This window comes from Bombus vosnesenskii, unplaced genomic scaffold (genome assembly GCF_011952255.1).
Source record: "Bombus vosnesenskii isolate JDL3184/JDL3185 unplaced genomic scaffold, Bvos_JDL3184-5_v1.1 scf7180000013314, whole genome shotgun sequence".
Lineage (NCBI taxonomy): Eukaryota > Metazoa > Arthropoda > Insecta > Hymenoptera > Apidae > Bombus > Bombus vosnesenskii.
In genome coordinates this window covers 4508501-4524860 of record NW_022882960.1, presented here as the reverse complement: position 1 = coordinate 4524860, position 16360 = coordinate 4508501, and the positions used below count along the sequence as shown (strand labels likewise).

At 33.9% G+C, this 16360-nt stretch overlaps 1 protein-coding gene across 3 annotated transcripts in view; it reads right to left on the bottom strand.

Annotated features, from left to right (window-relative positions):
• The window catches only part of LOC117235122 (glycogen-binding subunit 76A), a 92307-nt gene that overhangs the window by 13310 nt on the left and 62637 nt on the right, over positions 1–16360 (bottom strand). The window lies entirely within an intron of this gene.

The window sequence follows — 16360 nt, the reverse complement described above, 5'->3', positions numbered from 1 at the left end:
ACAAAATGGATCATTCGTAATTCGATAAAATGATATAAAACAGAAAATGTTGTGCATCCATGGTTTCCTTATAGAACGAAAGAAACTTTTCGAACGAGCTAATAATTATTTTATCATCGTTGGGAATTTTCTTTCTCATTAACATATAAGCGATGATATAACGAGTAATTACTAAAAACTGAGAGAAATTAGTTTTCTCAACTGAAACGGACGTAACTAAAATGACAAAGTACGTAACTGTTCCATCACTGCATTTATCGTAAAATGTCACGAAGAATGTTACTTAAATTTCATTCTTAATATATTTCATAGGGTGCTCGGCGTCCTTTTTACGTCGCTAAAAAGGCAACAGAGCATTTAAAACATAGGAAACTTTCCAAATACAACGATATGAGCGATAAAAAAAATCAGTCAAGGTCAATTCAATCCACCCACGAAAATAAACGCGGGAACGGCTGTCTCGTTTATCGTGGATATTAACGTCCATATTAACGTTCACACCAACATTGACGACGACGAGAAAAAATTCATCGGTTAGTTGATTCTTCGTCGCGTACAGCGACGCAAAGGGAGAAGCAACGTTGGGTCGTAGGGCTCCTTCGACGCTTGTGACAGTTCTTGAGGTTGCGTATTATGAGCACAATCATAGTATGATCTGCTACAGTTAAAGTTACAACTACCATTACAACGTTGTTGTATTGTAATAGCTTCGAATTGCGTCCATCGAGCATCGTGCATCGTGTAATACTGCGTCGCAGCATCTTTGAATGAAAATAAAGCGCGTTGTTCTATTTATACGCAGTTAGATTCTATCAGTCAGATTTATGGATCTTCCTTTAGATCATTTTGAAGATACCATCGGTTCCATCGATCGATCATTGAACGATGGAAAATTCGAAGAATTTTAACGGACGTGTTTTCGTTCTTTCAAAAGTGGTTCGACCTTTGGATGTTCGAATTACCGTTTTAGAGTTTTGCATATTCTAAATTCCTAGATTTATAAACAATGAAAATTCTACTATGAAGTTTCCTTACTATGAACTGTCTATGGAGCATCTTTGAGAAACTTTGATATTTTAATCCTTGAAGATAGATCTGCGTTTAGAATACTAAATAAGCTTTTGTTCTGCAAGAAGTATATGTCAGTTCGAACGTCTGAACTTGGAACGATGGAAAATCCGGAGAATGTTTAAGAGATCTTTAATTGAAAGAATGTATGTACATACATACATGTATATATTCTTATTCGTTTAGAGGCAATTTAATCGGCAAGTTCGAGCTTCTAATTAATCGTAAAAGGATTGTAGGGTTTTAGGTCTATGCTTACATAGCTATACTCGCTGTTATAACTACAGCTATAAGACCTCAATCGTTTGACATTCGAATGATTAATTATTAAAGGATTTGCCAATTTTTTTATATAGAATGCTGTATAAGATCTTACTCCTCTAGAAATTGTTCTATCCTTCGATCGTTCGTATAATGAAAAACATTAAGAATTTCGATTGAATCTATGCTTGAAACGCGATATAAAAATTCAATTCTTCTAAAACTATTGTAACTCGCCGATTCGGTTTCTCTACGATGGAACATTTAGGATCCGGTTCTCTCAAAGTATTATATTCCGATCGGTCGATATTTAAATGATTTAAACGACGATTGGAAAATATTGAGGCTTTTGAACGAGTCTAAACTTATAATGCCTCATAATGTTTTATTATCGTACAGTAACGATTGGTTGATAATACGGCAAAGAGGGTAATAATAAAAGATCGGCATTAAAAGACAGTGTGAATAAAGTGATTTATAGACTTGAAATATTCTTTGATGAGCGTTAACTATTAAAAAGAAATCAGTTAATGGCGCGGTGGATGTTAACCCTGTGATTAAGTTACACTTTTTTGAATTGACGATGCGAGTCAGCTGTCCGCCTATATTTATCGCTTACGTTATGAAAACAAAGAGTCATTAGCGAGTGGAGAAAATTACTCTGCGTTTTATAAAACACGTCCCATATGTTTCATCCTACGCCCTTAAAATGTAATAACAAAGATGAGATAAACAAATAAATTTTTTCCTCTCAAGAAATATCATATAAATATTATAGAAATATTCGTGAAACTAATTATTCGCAGTAAACCATCATTGTTTGTAAACAAGATGACAAAAATGAACCCGCGTTAATGACATCGTGGAGAAATTTGAGCACAGATCACAAGGTTGGCTCTTAGCCAAAATGTGAATAGAAAGAGCGAACAGAGTAAATGCGAACGATCGTCATCCCGATTTACTCGTTGAAATTTTGACGCGCAAAACGCTCTTACGACACAGAAATCCTCTTGCAATTACATTAGAATTCAACAATGAATCTTTCAATGTAAGATATTTCAGCAATAAATGCGATAAAGTAGAAACGTTCAGAACGAAATAAGTAAATATCATTTAAGAATTTATTAACCGATAGTAACGATATAGCCGATGATCATATATAATGAATAACGAAATGATGTAATTGTTAGTAGAAAAATTGAACAGAAGATTCACTCTACTTAATCCAAACGTACAATTGCACGTTTGCAATATTAATAATCGTAATATTCTCTCTGAGGAAAATGCTAGAAAAGATATAAATGAAAACATATAAATTTATATGGATATTTGCATCTCATTTGCAACGCCAATCAGGTCAGTCGATAATATCAGATCAGAAACATGTAAATTTCGATGACTAAACGTGAGTTATCCATTTAACCATACATAGCGTGAAGAAACCTAGTCGTTTGCATTTAGCAAAAGAACAGAAAGAAAAGAGATAAAAGAAAAAGGGAAAGAACATATACACACGAATATTCGAAAACGGTTTACCCATATCGAAGTGAAGAAAATAATCTTTACGGTCTCACCTTTCCCTCGAGCTTATTGTTGCGCCGCTCCATACGCACTCGTACGCGACAACCAGACAATAAAAACAAGAAGATGGTGCACGGGAAAGCAACGCAGCTGCGAAACGTACACACGAAGATGAAGAGGAAGAAACGCCCTCGTTTCGCCTTCTGCCTTGCAATCGCAGAGGTCTGGCAATTATTTTTGGCGCCGAGCTCGCCATAGTCGATCATCGAAAGCAATTGGTCAAGAAATGGAGCGTGATGACCACCATGAGTCCACCGGTCGAATCTCGTCGATACATCAATACTCCGGTTCATCGATATTTGACCGAAGTAAAGGTTGAACTTCCTCTAACGTTGCCTTTTTGTAACAGGCGAATGAACGACCAGAGAACGAGAGTGATTTATGTGTTTCGATAGCATTAGGAAAGAACGAATCGAGCTGCTATGGAGATACATAAGAATATCGAACGAGGAAAATAAGAATTTGTTTTTAGCATCGTTGGAAAGAAAATATTTGAGATATCGAGCTTTGCCGTGTGAAAATTAGAACGCGATAAATATATCGCTGGCAAGGGATCAGTTCTGCCTATCTGGCCTGGTCGGTGATCCGGTGTTTAAACCGTGCGAAATTCATAAGTACACCTTTCGAGTTACTGATGCCGATATAATCGCGATAGAGATGATTTTTTTTATTAAAATATCAGAATATTGTTGCAGCATGTGAAAGTACAAGTACGCTTGAGACGTTGAAAATATCGATTCTTCTAATTCGCGAAACAAATGATCGTTCATTTTCTCTATTTTTTTCTTAAAAAGTTTTCTTAAAAAGTTTTCTTAAAAAGTTAAGTCCTCGGAGAGGAATGAAAAAATTTTAACAACTTTATTTTTGAATGAATAGATTAAACGACATAGACGTTGAAAATAATGTGTTATTTTGTCATTTAATTCTTTATATAAGGACGTTATTATTATTTATTTATTGATTATAAGTAAATCTATTGTTAAATTTTATTAACGGTGAAAAAATGGTTAAAGTTGTTGGATTTCATAAATTCTTTAGTAAAATCTGTAACTAATAATCTAGTAAAATGGTTCTCATAATTTATCCAATTTTCCTCCATTATTCTGTAAAGGATACATACTATTTGTCACTTAGAAGAATTAAAATAACTTTCATTTGGCCTTGATATGTGCTTCCATCGAATACTTCTCTTTATATTTTTGACATCTTTTGTACTTTTATAAGTGCAATTCAATTCTAACCATAATTATATTATTTATCCAGGATCTTTGCTATAAATTGAGATCAAGTAGAAGTAACGGTTACAAAAATTTGCAACCTATAGACTGCGGAGCATGAATTCTCAGTCGAGTGCGTATGTACGCACTCGAATGATCCTCAACCCATAAATCTTTCACGCAAAAAGCCAGAAACAAAAAAAAAAAAAAATACAAGGAGAAACTTCGTTGAAAAAGTTCTCGCAGGATTCCAATTTATTTTTATACGAGAAGTCACGTACATGCCCATTACATCACGTACCCCACAATTCCAATATTTTTAGAGATAGATGTACGTTTATTTATTACATTTTCAACGCTGCGACACGATTTAACTCGGATACGTTTGCATTATCAACGATCCGAAAGGACGATCGCGAATTAATTTCATATTCCAGGATTTTTATAACGTTACCAAATGATCTTCGAAAACGAGTAACCACTTCTTTGAAAATTACTCGATCGACAGACGTCAAGTAGAGAGAAAATAAATAGTCGGAAAAATATTACAAGACAAGAGTATTGCAAGAAATATGGAAAAATAATGCGAAGAGTTAAGTATATCTTGGTTAATGTCTACAATCTTATCTAGAAAAATGTTGCTTCGTTATGAAAATAAAACGACTGATAGAAGTCGGAACAAGCTGTCGAGTTTGACGATTGACCTCTGACGTTCTGGCGCCAATCAACAGCGACAAGGCGACAACACTAATCCGAGGAGAATGATTGACGTGTATGGTCGAATGAGAAACACGCGATGCTACGCATTACAAAGAAAAAGAAATAATAATAACAAGACGAGGAAAAGAAGAAAACCAATTATGGCAACGATAAACGAATTAGATAACTCGTAATACGATTCCATGGATTGCGTTGCAACTTTCGTTGCGTTTGCGAGTTGTTTCGAAGAGATCGTGTACTAGAAATTAACGATGTTATTAACTAGATTATACTACGTAATAACGGCAAGAAAATAGCAATGAAACATGTCCTGTAAAAGTTAATATATATGCGAGCAATAAATAATACGATCTGACGCTTATAGTCTTTCGTTCGGTCGATTCGTGTCATAGCAATTTATATAATTAATAATTATATTTCTGACTGTAACGATATTGCACGTATATTTGAAATGTGTCTGTGGAAACTATTTACAAGAACAAGTTTAAAGAAATAACAATTTCTAGTATTTTTCGAAGATACAGATTAATACGGAAAAGTAGGAATGTTGTATTATTCAGTCATTTTGTTTTAAACTTTAAACAAGGAATACAACAATCACCATTTACAGTCTTGGTCAGGCATAAGATTATGTAACAACGCCATTTGAATTTACATAATTTATACATATAGTGCCTGGGTTTAAAAAAAAAAATGATGCTAAACCTTCTCCTATGTGGGCGCACGTGTATTTAGTGTTACTTTGTGACAAAGTAGTTTGATATTTACGTAACGTGGTTCATTTGATCATATTTATATAATTATTAAATCTGGTTTTGGCCAGATCTGGCGAGTGCCGTACTACACACGATTATTATCAGCACGATCGTCAGAATAATTTTCGATCAACACTATGAATTATCTTGCATTACGTGTCTATCACCGTAGACTTAATTTCATAGTTCTCGGTTTCTGCTTTTTCTTTTTCAGCGAGTGAACCTACAATGAACGGCTAAAAATAAACAATTTTCTTGCACTAAAAATAATACTCTTGGAATCCAGTCAAGAGATACAAACGCTAAATATACAAAGATGCGGGAATTATAACTAACAACCATAAATTACATATATTTTGGCAACAGCCATAAAGTACGTCACGCTTTAAAAGCTAAATTGACTTAATGAGTTTATGACGTGGCACGAGGCTAGCTAGCTAGTAATTACAACCAAAGAAAACTCTCCTATTATTATTCTTAGAGAAGAAAAGGTTACGATTATTCGCCTCCCTTCCTTTCCTTCTATTTGACGATCAGAAAATATATCGAAAAAATATATCGATGCCTGAAGAATCACAATCTGAAGGTGCCCAAAAGCGAACACTTTCTATCCAATAGGATTAAAAGGCATAAGAATGAAAAGGCACGGCCAATAAATGAAGCGTCGATCGGTCAGGACCACCTAGGGAAGCAGTCGCGCTAAAATCCTTGCAAATCGCGTGTCGTTCCGAAATAATTACGCAGCCGGACGGTCGTGTCGGATGTGCTACACGACTAGGAAGAAGGCACTCGCTCTATTATTATGCGTAGAAAAGGGAACAAGAAGGCACGTTACGCCTGCGGCATGCAAAGTCTTCTATCTCTCTCGTAGTTCAGGTTACCACCTCGCCCCGCCGACAACTTCGATCCTATCTGAATCGTAAACTTTCTTTATCTGGACCATAAATACAGAAAGAAGTTCGCCGAGTGGCCCGCGGCCGCGTCCAACGCCAGGGCGTTCCCCGTGCCCGAGCGACGTGGTTCAACGTCAAAGAGTCTGGAGGCCAACAGCCTCCGAGCCTCTTCTTACATAACGATTATCTATCACGCACGCCTAGACTTCCGATAGACGACGACCCACCGCTGTGTGGAACACACGCGCGCTGCATAGCCGGCTGCGAGCGTCGTGCATGCAGAGAAAAAACATACGTATTCCCGATACGACGATTTTTCCTTCACCCGCGATGGTGACTCGCCGCGATCGAGAGATGATTACGCGCGATTCAGTCGCGAATGCACGACACGAGTGCGTGGAATGCGAAGGGCGCCTGCCTCTTGCCGAGTTTTAGGTCGTTTGTAGCTCCTTTTGCATCTGCCACGGTTGTTTCCGAGCCACTTACGACGATTCTTATCGCACGATGTTCCGTCCTTTTCGATTGTTTTATGTTACGTTATAGGTCTGAGGAAAGCTAGGAACACTGCGCGTGATAGGTGTACCGATAGTTTCTTGATAGTATGGTGGGAGTTCAATTTTGTTGGTATTGAGAGCGTTTCGAGGGAATGAGAGTTGGAAGAGGTATCGTGAGTTGAATGTACGATTCGGAGCGGAAGGATGAAGTTTGTTCGTGTGGTACGAGATGTATAACAGGATAATGCAACGATATAGTAAGATGTTAGGAACGTTTTGGGGAAAATGAGAATTGAGAGAGATGCGTAGAGACTGTGATTTGAATTTTGTTTGTATAATAAGATAATTTGGTAAGATATTAAAATATTCGATTGTATATTTGTATAGAACAAAGAGAATCGATGATGATTCTTTTCGTGGCGACCGTGAAACGTTATGTGTATTTTAGTTATTTTATTTGCATTTACGTTATGATATAATGATATATGATATAATAATATGAGAAAATAGGATTTGTAGGAAGTCTTGCTATGACGAAAGTAAATTATAATACGTATTTTATGAGTAAACTGAAAACAAGTTAACAATTAGTAGCATCAATACTACGACCGATCCTTAAGAATGAATAAATTCTAGAAATTCTTACAACATTCTAATTTTGATTTCTAGACGAATTTATAATTCTTAAAAAATAATTAATTAACCTACGAGAACAATTATGCACGGTTCTATAAAAATAAAGTGTCGTTATTGGAACTGAATTTCGTTATAAGATCTTGATTATTTATATTCATAAATTTATGGTTTTAAAATTAGTTCATAGTATCATAAAGTAACCGAGGTCGAGCGTTCTTGGCAATAATTGAGCAATTCGAAAGATGAACGGAACCGGCGGGATCCTGAATTTGCGTTAAGGTACGGTGTAAATTATAGTGATGAAGAAGCAATGCCTTCGCACGGCGATTTGAATATTCGAATGCCAAATTTTTTCCCCGTATTTTTGCTCGTGTGATGTTCAATAACGGTACGATCAATTACCCGCAATAACTTCCCCATACATGATACTAGGGATTCTGTTTTTAAAATTTAATATTCCACCGGCGTTGCTTGCTATTCTATACCAAATATAGCCGGCAATAATTGTGTTTCTGTGTACGAGTACGATAATGACTCCAATTCAACCGAAGAATCCAGTAACGACTGCTACTTGGTGCATTAGCGTACCAGTACCCAATGAAGTGTTCTGAGATTTGTTTGAACTTGAAATCGAGAACAAGAGAAATTCGCTCGTTTCTTGTGCGATTTTAGATCTGCTATAAAGATCGAGAGAATAGAGCATAGCTTGTAAAGAAGTTCAAGCTTCTATATTTAATTCTCTATGGAACCTAGGAAACGAATTTAAAAGCTAGAGAAAATAATCGATAGAAAGTATTTAGAAGAAAGAGAAAGAGAAGAAAGAATTTCTATATAGATTATAGTAAAAGGATATTACGATAAAAAAAAAAAATACTTGCGATGTATAAAAAGCATAGGATCGTATGAAAATAATATCTTTCCCGATTTAAAATAAAATTTTAATATTTGTCTTAAAAATATGTAGCTGATCAAATAACATTGATATATTCTGCAATTCATTCTTACTCAAAGCTTTGTATATTAAATCCTTGAATCCTCCGTACAATATAGCAATGCAAATTGAAACAAGTTACGTTCACGTCCCACATAGTATCTAATAAAATCGCAATTGGTATGACAATGTCGCTTCTTTGTACAGAAAAAAAAGAAGAAATAGCTACAACGGTATGCTCTAGTACCTTTGAACTTTAAAGTACACTCGCACCGTTCGAAACACTGCGATGTTCCAAGACGCCTCTTCTCATTGTGTGATATAACAACTACAATACCGAACTGAGTCGTACAAGCACGGAAGATGCAAATCTATTTTAGTTGCCGATGATAGTCACTTTCAGCTTTAAAACACATCTGTGCCGTTTGAAACGCTTTACGTTTGCGTCAATCATGAAATCAAAAGGCTTCCAGTATGATTTTATAGCAAAGCATTAATGCCAAAATTAAATTACACGTTCGGTTAAAGTACATGTGAAAAGTGAAAAGACTTTAAATTTGTTTTATCTCGTTGAAGCTACTTCCGAAATTTACGTTTGCACTAAAAGAGAAATTTATACTCACTACATATTTCATTTTCATGGGAAGCAGGTTTTCTGGCGATATTTGCAGCTTCAATTTCGAATTAATGATATCTCTGATCAATGATCTTCTGTTATAGATGAGATGTTCTGCAATAACGGTGTTCTTGAAACGGCGCCACTAACATAATAAAATATTTTTCCGAACAACAACTTCCTTTAAAAAATGTTATTCTCTAACACTAGGTGTTCTTATTTCTTATGACTAAACGACACTTACGTGAGTTACTTCTCCAGAGAATCAACCTACTTGATGAAAGTGGATCTATTCTTCAACGAGAATTATCACTAACTGTCGCTGTTATAAAGAGTTATTTCTTCAAAGACAGCTTCTTTCTGCTTGAACTATTATTAGAAACTGACGTTAATATCAGATATCATTTTTCTAAAACCTAACAACTTCTTTCCAAAATATTTTTCGTTGAATTATCGTCACAACGTCAACAATTATCCTTCCAAAGACCAAACTTTTTATGCAAACGATATTTCTTCTGAAATCATTATCGCATACCGACAAAAGAAATCAATAAATTCAATTTTTATAAACACAAATCTCTTTCTTTAAACCATATTTTTCACTGGATCATTACGAGCAGTCCACATTCATATTAAAAATCACGTTTCTAAAACCAAATTTCTCTCCTAAACAATATTCCTTCTCAAAATCATTACCACAAATCTACATTGATATAAAACAATCACTCGCTCTTAATTTCTTTCCACTAATCAATCCTAATATCGAATATCATTTTTCTAAAACCAAACTCTTTTCTGAACGACATTTTTCACCGCAGTGCTTTTAAATCATCATCACGAAGCATCGCTGTTATAGAACCTTATTTTCCTAGGAAGCAGCCCTTTGCTACGATAGATATTCCTCAACAACGTGTTCTTAAATCACTATCACGAACCGACACTGGTCGGAGCCGTGCGCTGTCACGATTGATGAATATTCGACGGTCAAAGGCGGCATCTTCGGTGATCGATTCGGAAGCGATTTTCAACGATCCGTTACAGGAACACGCGTTGGTAATCGTCGGTTTCCTGTGAACAGCCCAGCCAACCGTTCATTTAAACATGCGTAGGATTCGTTGCACGCGTGTACGTGCCCACGCGATCCGAGAACATTGCACCTGGGAGGAAGGAGACGATGAGATGTAAAAACGAGACGTTGGACACATTCTTCGTAGTAGAATTTATCGACAGCTCCGCGTGATTAGCAAATAATTAAGATTGGTAGACGACGAACGATGTTGTAATTCGATATCTATTCGTCGTTTTCTATTCCCAGAGCGTCGAAGGGAAAACTTCGATTCGATCGAACGGATTCGTATAAAATTTCGTTGATCTCCTGAGACGCTTGTGCAGTAGATACGCTCGTGGCTGTGCACGCAAGGTGGTTAGAAAGCAACGTTCCATTTGCAGATTGCGTGGGTCTACGTTTATTTTTAGAGTTAAAGTATTTACAATTCTATTTTCGACTCTGGATTGTTGAATAATATTGCGGGTTTTGTCTTTGTCGCTTTGACGGAAATGTCTAAATTTATGTTTCGGCTTTATTAGATTAATGCTTAGGAGAATCGAACTCTATTAAATGAATATTTAACATTCTATTGTGAATTCTATATTGCTATCGGTCTTTGGAAATAGAAATTTCTAAATTTATACGTTATGTTCCTATTTCCAATTCAGGTTTGAAGTTTCTTAATGGAATGTTGAAAATTTTATTAATTAATTCCAACTGTTTCAACTTCCAAAAAAAAGTTGAACTTCCTTTTTATTTACATTAATATCTAAATTCATTAGAACATTTTTTACTTCTATTGTAAATTCTACAATCTTTAATGGAATATACAAAATTCTATTATTTCATAACTGTAACTTTTCAATTAAAATTAAATTTTATAATCAAAGATCGTATTATCTCTGTATTTATCAAATGGAAAACCAAAAATATATTTGTTTATCACAATAATATCAACAGATAATGGATACAATCTAAATTGTTTTTTCAATGTTTAGTTTATAAAATATATTTTCTAAAATATGTTACCATTTAGAAAATACATTACAGATACATATAATAAGAAATATTCTACTTTTTTCACGTTAAATTCATTTTGTAAAACGTGCACCCATAATCTGCTAGTATATCAATTGCAACAAGAAACGGTTTAAGAACGGCAAATAGATTAAGAACGAAATGAGTAGCTTCTTACATGTTCCTCAAGAAAACTGCATAACATGGTAGTAACGCAGAATGATTCTCATTAAACTTATTAAAACAAAACATTCTATTGATCCCGGTTTATCGTCTGACACGTGTGTTACGCTATTAATCAGTTTTACATCATTACAAACGAATAGACCATAAACTGATAGGAACGCAATCATTCTACTAAATAATAATAGTTTCAATTTTTACTAGGAGCGCAGGACAAGATCGTAAAGAATGATTATCAATAACTAACATACTTGAACTGTTACTTTGATGTCGATCGAGGTTGCAGCACAGTCATTCCGGTACTTTTCTCCATCCATTTTTTTTCTACTGACGAAATCCATAGAAATCATTTACTAAATAATAAGAAATAGTATATAAAATGTGAGAAGTGTAATAAAGTCACGAAACTTTGCTACGTTAATAAGAATTTGTAAACTACTGTGTTAATATGATACAATTAACGTACCGTGTTAATAGAAATCATAAAAAATTGTTATAGAAAATTCTAATCTTGAAATACGAATGATCGTATTTTAGAGGATTATGGGTACTTTAAGAGAATACTATTAAGATTCATGGTGCAGATTCTTAGTAAAATTAATGTAATGGAAAGAATATAATTCGTGTGTTTTTTAAGGTAAATGTCGATTTTTCATTTTTCAAAAAAAAAAATCGATTGGTGTTGTAAGTAAAGATAGTAAGACATATATAGACAATATTGGACGAAGCAAGTAAAGTAAAGCTTCTGTTATTTGAACAGTGTATTAGTCGAGTGTACTGTACTATTCAAATATTCTAGTGTTAAGCACATTTCCTTCATTACGTGAATATGAAGTTGACATTATCGTGTCTATTGACATATAGACACGTCTGTTAACACCTTATATCGAAAAACAGCATAGAGAAGATGGTACGATACGAATGAAGCAATATACAGGGTGGTTGGTAACTGGTGGTACAAACGGAAAGGGGGTGATTCTACGCGAAAAAAGAAGTCGAAAATATAGAATAAAAATTTCTTTTTTTAGTTTTTTTTTTTAATTTTTCCATCGAGACAACGATCTACAGTGAGATCCGTTATAACGAGACGTGATAAAGTGCACGCGTACCGAGCGAAAATTCAAAGTCGATTTTCTCGAAAACAAAGCCTCAAACGAAAAATTTTTATACTATATTTTCGACTTCTTTTTTCGCATAGAATCATCCCCTTTCCGCTTGTACCACCAGTTACCAACTACCCTGTATATATTCTACATGAAAATCTAAAAAACAGAAGTGCGATCCGCTGTAACTTAATTCATTGAAAAATTAATACGATCTACAATGAAAGAAAGTATGAGACTTCTAACTAATTGAAGCGATATTATATTTATATTATATCCTACTTTTCGTTATTGTTGATAACATTATTCTTTACAAAATATAAAATAGTGCAAGATAAAATGAATATTCTGTTATCCAAAAATCGTTCTATTCAAATAAACATGTCTTTAATCATCACTTGATTCACATTTGATTTATTTAATATACCTAATGCTAAAATTAATCTGTTATCTGGCAAAAATATAGAATTCCTTTCAACAAGATAGATATCACTTCGCATGTTTCGTGTGGTATTAATGTGGAAACTTCCTGTTGTTAATCCCTGACATTAATACATTACATTGTCAACCTTTGAGATATCTTAAGAAAAACTATGATGGAACCTAGTATAACGATAAATAAAGTTTACACGGAATGTTTCAACTGCAATGTCTTGATAATTACGGAAAGAGATATATTTACACGAGATCGTTATGTTTACCTGCATTTTGCTTCCTATTCCATAGATTAAAAGATCTTAAATCTGAAGTTGTGCGTTAATCCAATAGAAAAATTTTCATAAATCTTTCCTCTATTTGCGGCGCTGAATAAAAAAATAATACAAGTACGCCTAAAAAAAAATTTATAAAATATAACAAAACGATACATAATATTTATAAGATATAATTCTTTTTTATAAGACAAGATATAATTCTAATTTATAAGATAAGATTCTGTTACGGATTTTCCAAATTCGATATTTTAACACTGTTGTTACAATATTTATATTGTATTTTAAGATATATTCCTTATATTTTAGTATTAGTATTCAAGCATTCATAATTATAGAAATTTCTCTATTAGAAATAAATACTTTGCCACTTGTTCCATTTTTCTAAAAATTTACTTACAAGAAGAAAGAGAGAAAATTACGGTGAATTTTGGAAATAAAATCTCTTGTTAGCGTACTCATTCAAGAAGATACGATTCCAGATATCAATTTCCTTTACAACATAGATAACGAGAAGATAGACAAGAAGAAGGATTCATTATGTTCGTTCTTGTTAATTCACAGTCAATTAAACCAATCATAAAACTCTCAACATATGTAGAGTCTTGTGTAAAATCTTAAACCATCTGTATTACTGAGCTTATAACGCTGACTAAATATATACTCCTTAAGAATTGCTGTTATAAGAGAAGCGATATTTGCTAATTTAAGATATTTGCTTCACGGTATTGGTCGTTAATGGTTTCTGCCCTCTGCAAATAAATGTTACCGTCGAGATAGTAAAAGGAAATTCTTGTAAATTATTTATTATCTTCAATTAATCAATATTCTTTTAGGATTATTTGAATAAGCAAATAATTCTCCTTCATAAGCAGATAATTATTTCATTGCTCCAATATCAAGTGAAACAATTGTTTGTTTTACTTGGTATTCGATTAAATGTTTCCTAAAATAGTCTCTCGAATAGTTTCTCATTCTATTGTAGTATATCAACATTGCTTGCATCAGGAATACATATTTTCAGGTCAAACACGTAATGCGGAGGTAATTTAAAACCATTCTCAGAGCAAATACTATTACGTTATAGAACGCAACTGTATTATTTACGACTGAAATATATATTAAATACGACATTAGGAAATCAAATAATTGGTTATCTTATTTGAGATAGTTATCTGAAATAGAAGACTCTCTGAAAACAATTAATTTAGCTTTAACACGAAACAAAATTGTTTTTCCTGTGTATTATTGTTACACTCCTCCGGTGTACTCATGCTCACACACTAACAAATTACAAATATACGCGTATACAACAGCAATAGAAAATTCCAGCGACTGCTGATAATTATATCGGAATCCGCATGATTCTTTTTAGTCTGTTAAAAAAATGTAATTAATTGTACTCGACAATTAAGAACATTTAATAAAGGGGATAAAAAAAAAGTATGTTATTATTTGCATGTTAAGGAGGATGATTCGACTATCCAAATAGTATTACGGTTTTTTTTTCTTGCATATTGCATGGACTATTGTTGTATTATTAGACTTATACTATATATATTACATTCCAAAAAAAATTGAAATATACGAATGATGAAATAAATACTTATTTACTTGCTGATATTATTATTTGTAAAATAATAACAGATAATTATTATCGATAATGTACTAATAAATAACAAAGCAACAGATAATTTGCTTCTGCAAGTTGATATTTTTTACCCTCGCTTCAAATATTCCGATACGTAAACTGCTGAAACCATACAAGCATTAACATAAATATATGAATTCCAATCTCTTGCTTTGAAATCAATCAGAAACTAGGAAGTAATGGATCGTGGATTACCTGTATCGAATCAATTCGTATCTATTTAGACACACGTGCGTTGACGGGACGCGATTCAACGTCACGCAACTACGGTCGTCGTCCAGAGAACGAATTCTATTGTGCCCCTATTGTAAAAGCGGCCTATTATTTTTGTCCGATTATACACCGACACAGTCTAAATCGTGACTACTTGACCCACGAGTTAGGGCAGCCTCGCAATTCATCGTGACAGATTTATCGCCTTCACTGCTACAAGAAGGCCGGCCAATCAACGCCGAGATCCTGGCTCTAATTGATTAGCAACAAATTACGTGTGGGGCGACGATATATATTTACGCGTGGGCTACTCGGCCGAGAAAATATTTACTACTCTTACTTCACCGTTCTACGCTTCCCTGCAAGCCTGCAAACTTCTTTGGCGTTTCCTCTTTCATCTTTCACGATGACATGTTTCCAGTAGAATACTCCTTTACGTGGTAGGACAAATAAACGGGATCGTTGCGTGTAAAGGAGATTTTACTGTTTTTCTGTGGTTCAAATAAAAGAAATTCCTAGCTGAATTAGTAATTTTAAAAACTAATATTTTAAATTACGATCTTTCTGTAGAATTAAATTCTTTGATTTCTTATGCAACTATATATTATTAGAAATATGTCACACGTTTAAGAAATTTTTATTCGGATCTTAAGTTTAAGTTACATTAAATTTGAATGATATATTTGACTAAAAAAATGTGGAATATCAGTGAAAGGCGATTCGATTTTAAGCAAATCGTAACAATTTTTAACAGACACCGATTTATATTTGGTGAAACTTTCAAAAGCGCAATTATTTGATTTCGTACGTGTAAAATCGATTGGATTTACGTTGAAATTAATGATTGGTTTTCGGATATAATTTTTCACGAACACAGCAATTTGTTAGAATAAAAATAAAATTAATTAGCAGGGGGAAGAACATCGTGAAATATGGTTTGAGAGTAGAGATTTTATTGAACGCAAGTTTGCATAGGGCATTCTTGAAAACGGCGGAGGTGGAGGAGATTTATGAGGGACGCCTCAAGGGATTGTTACGAGGATTTTAAAGTAAAGGTATTGTTTAAATTTTGCAACTGTTGACAGTCACGACTAGCAAAGATATAATGCACAGCGTGTCTAGAAAATATTTTAGAAAGTTGCATGCTAACATTATTTTTACGGCTCGATGGGAATAGATGAAGCAACAGAGAATTCATGAGACATAAATCAATTACATCTTCAATGAAAGGTTCGAATACTTCGCTACAAATAGATTGTGCCT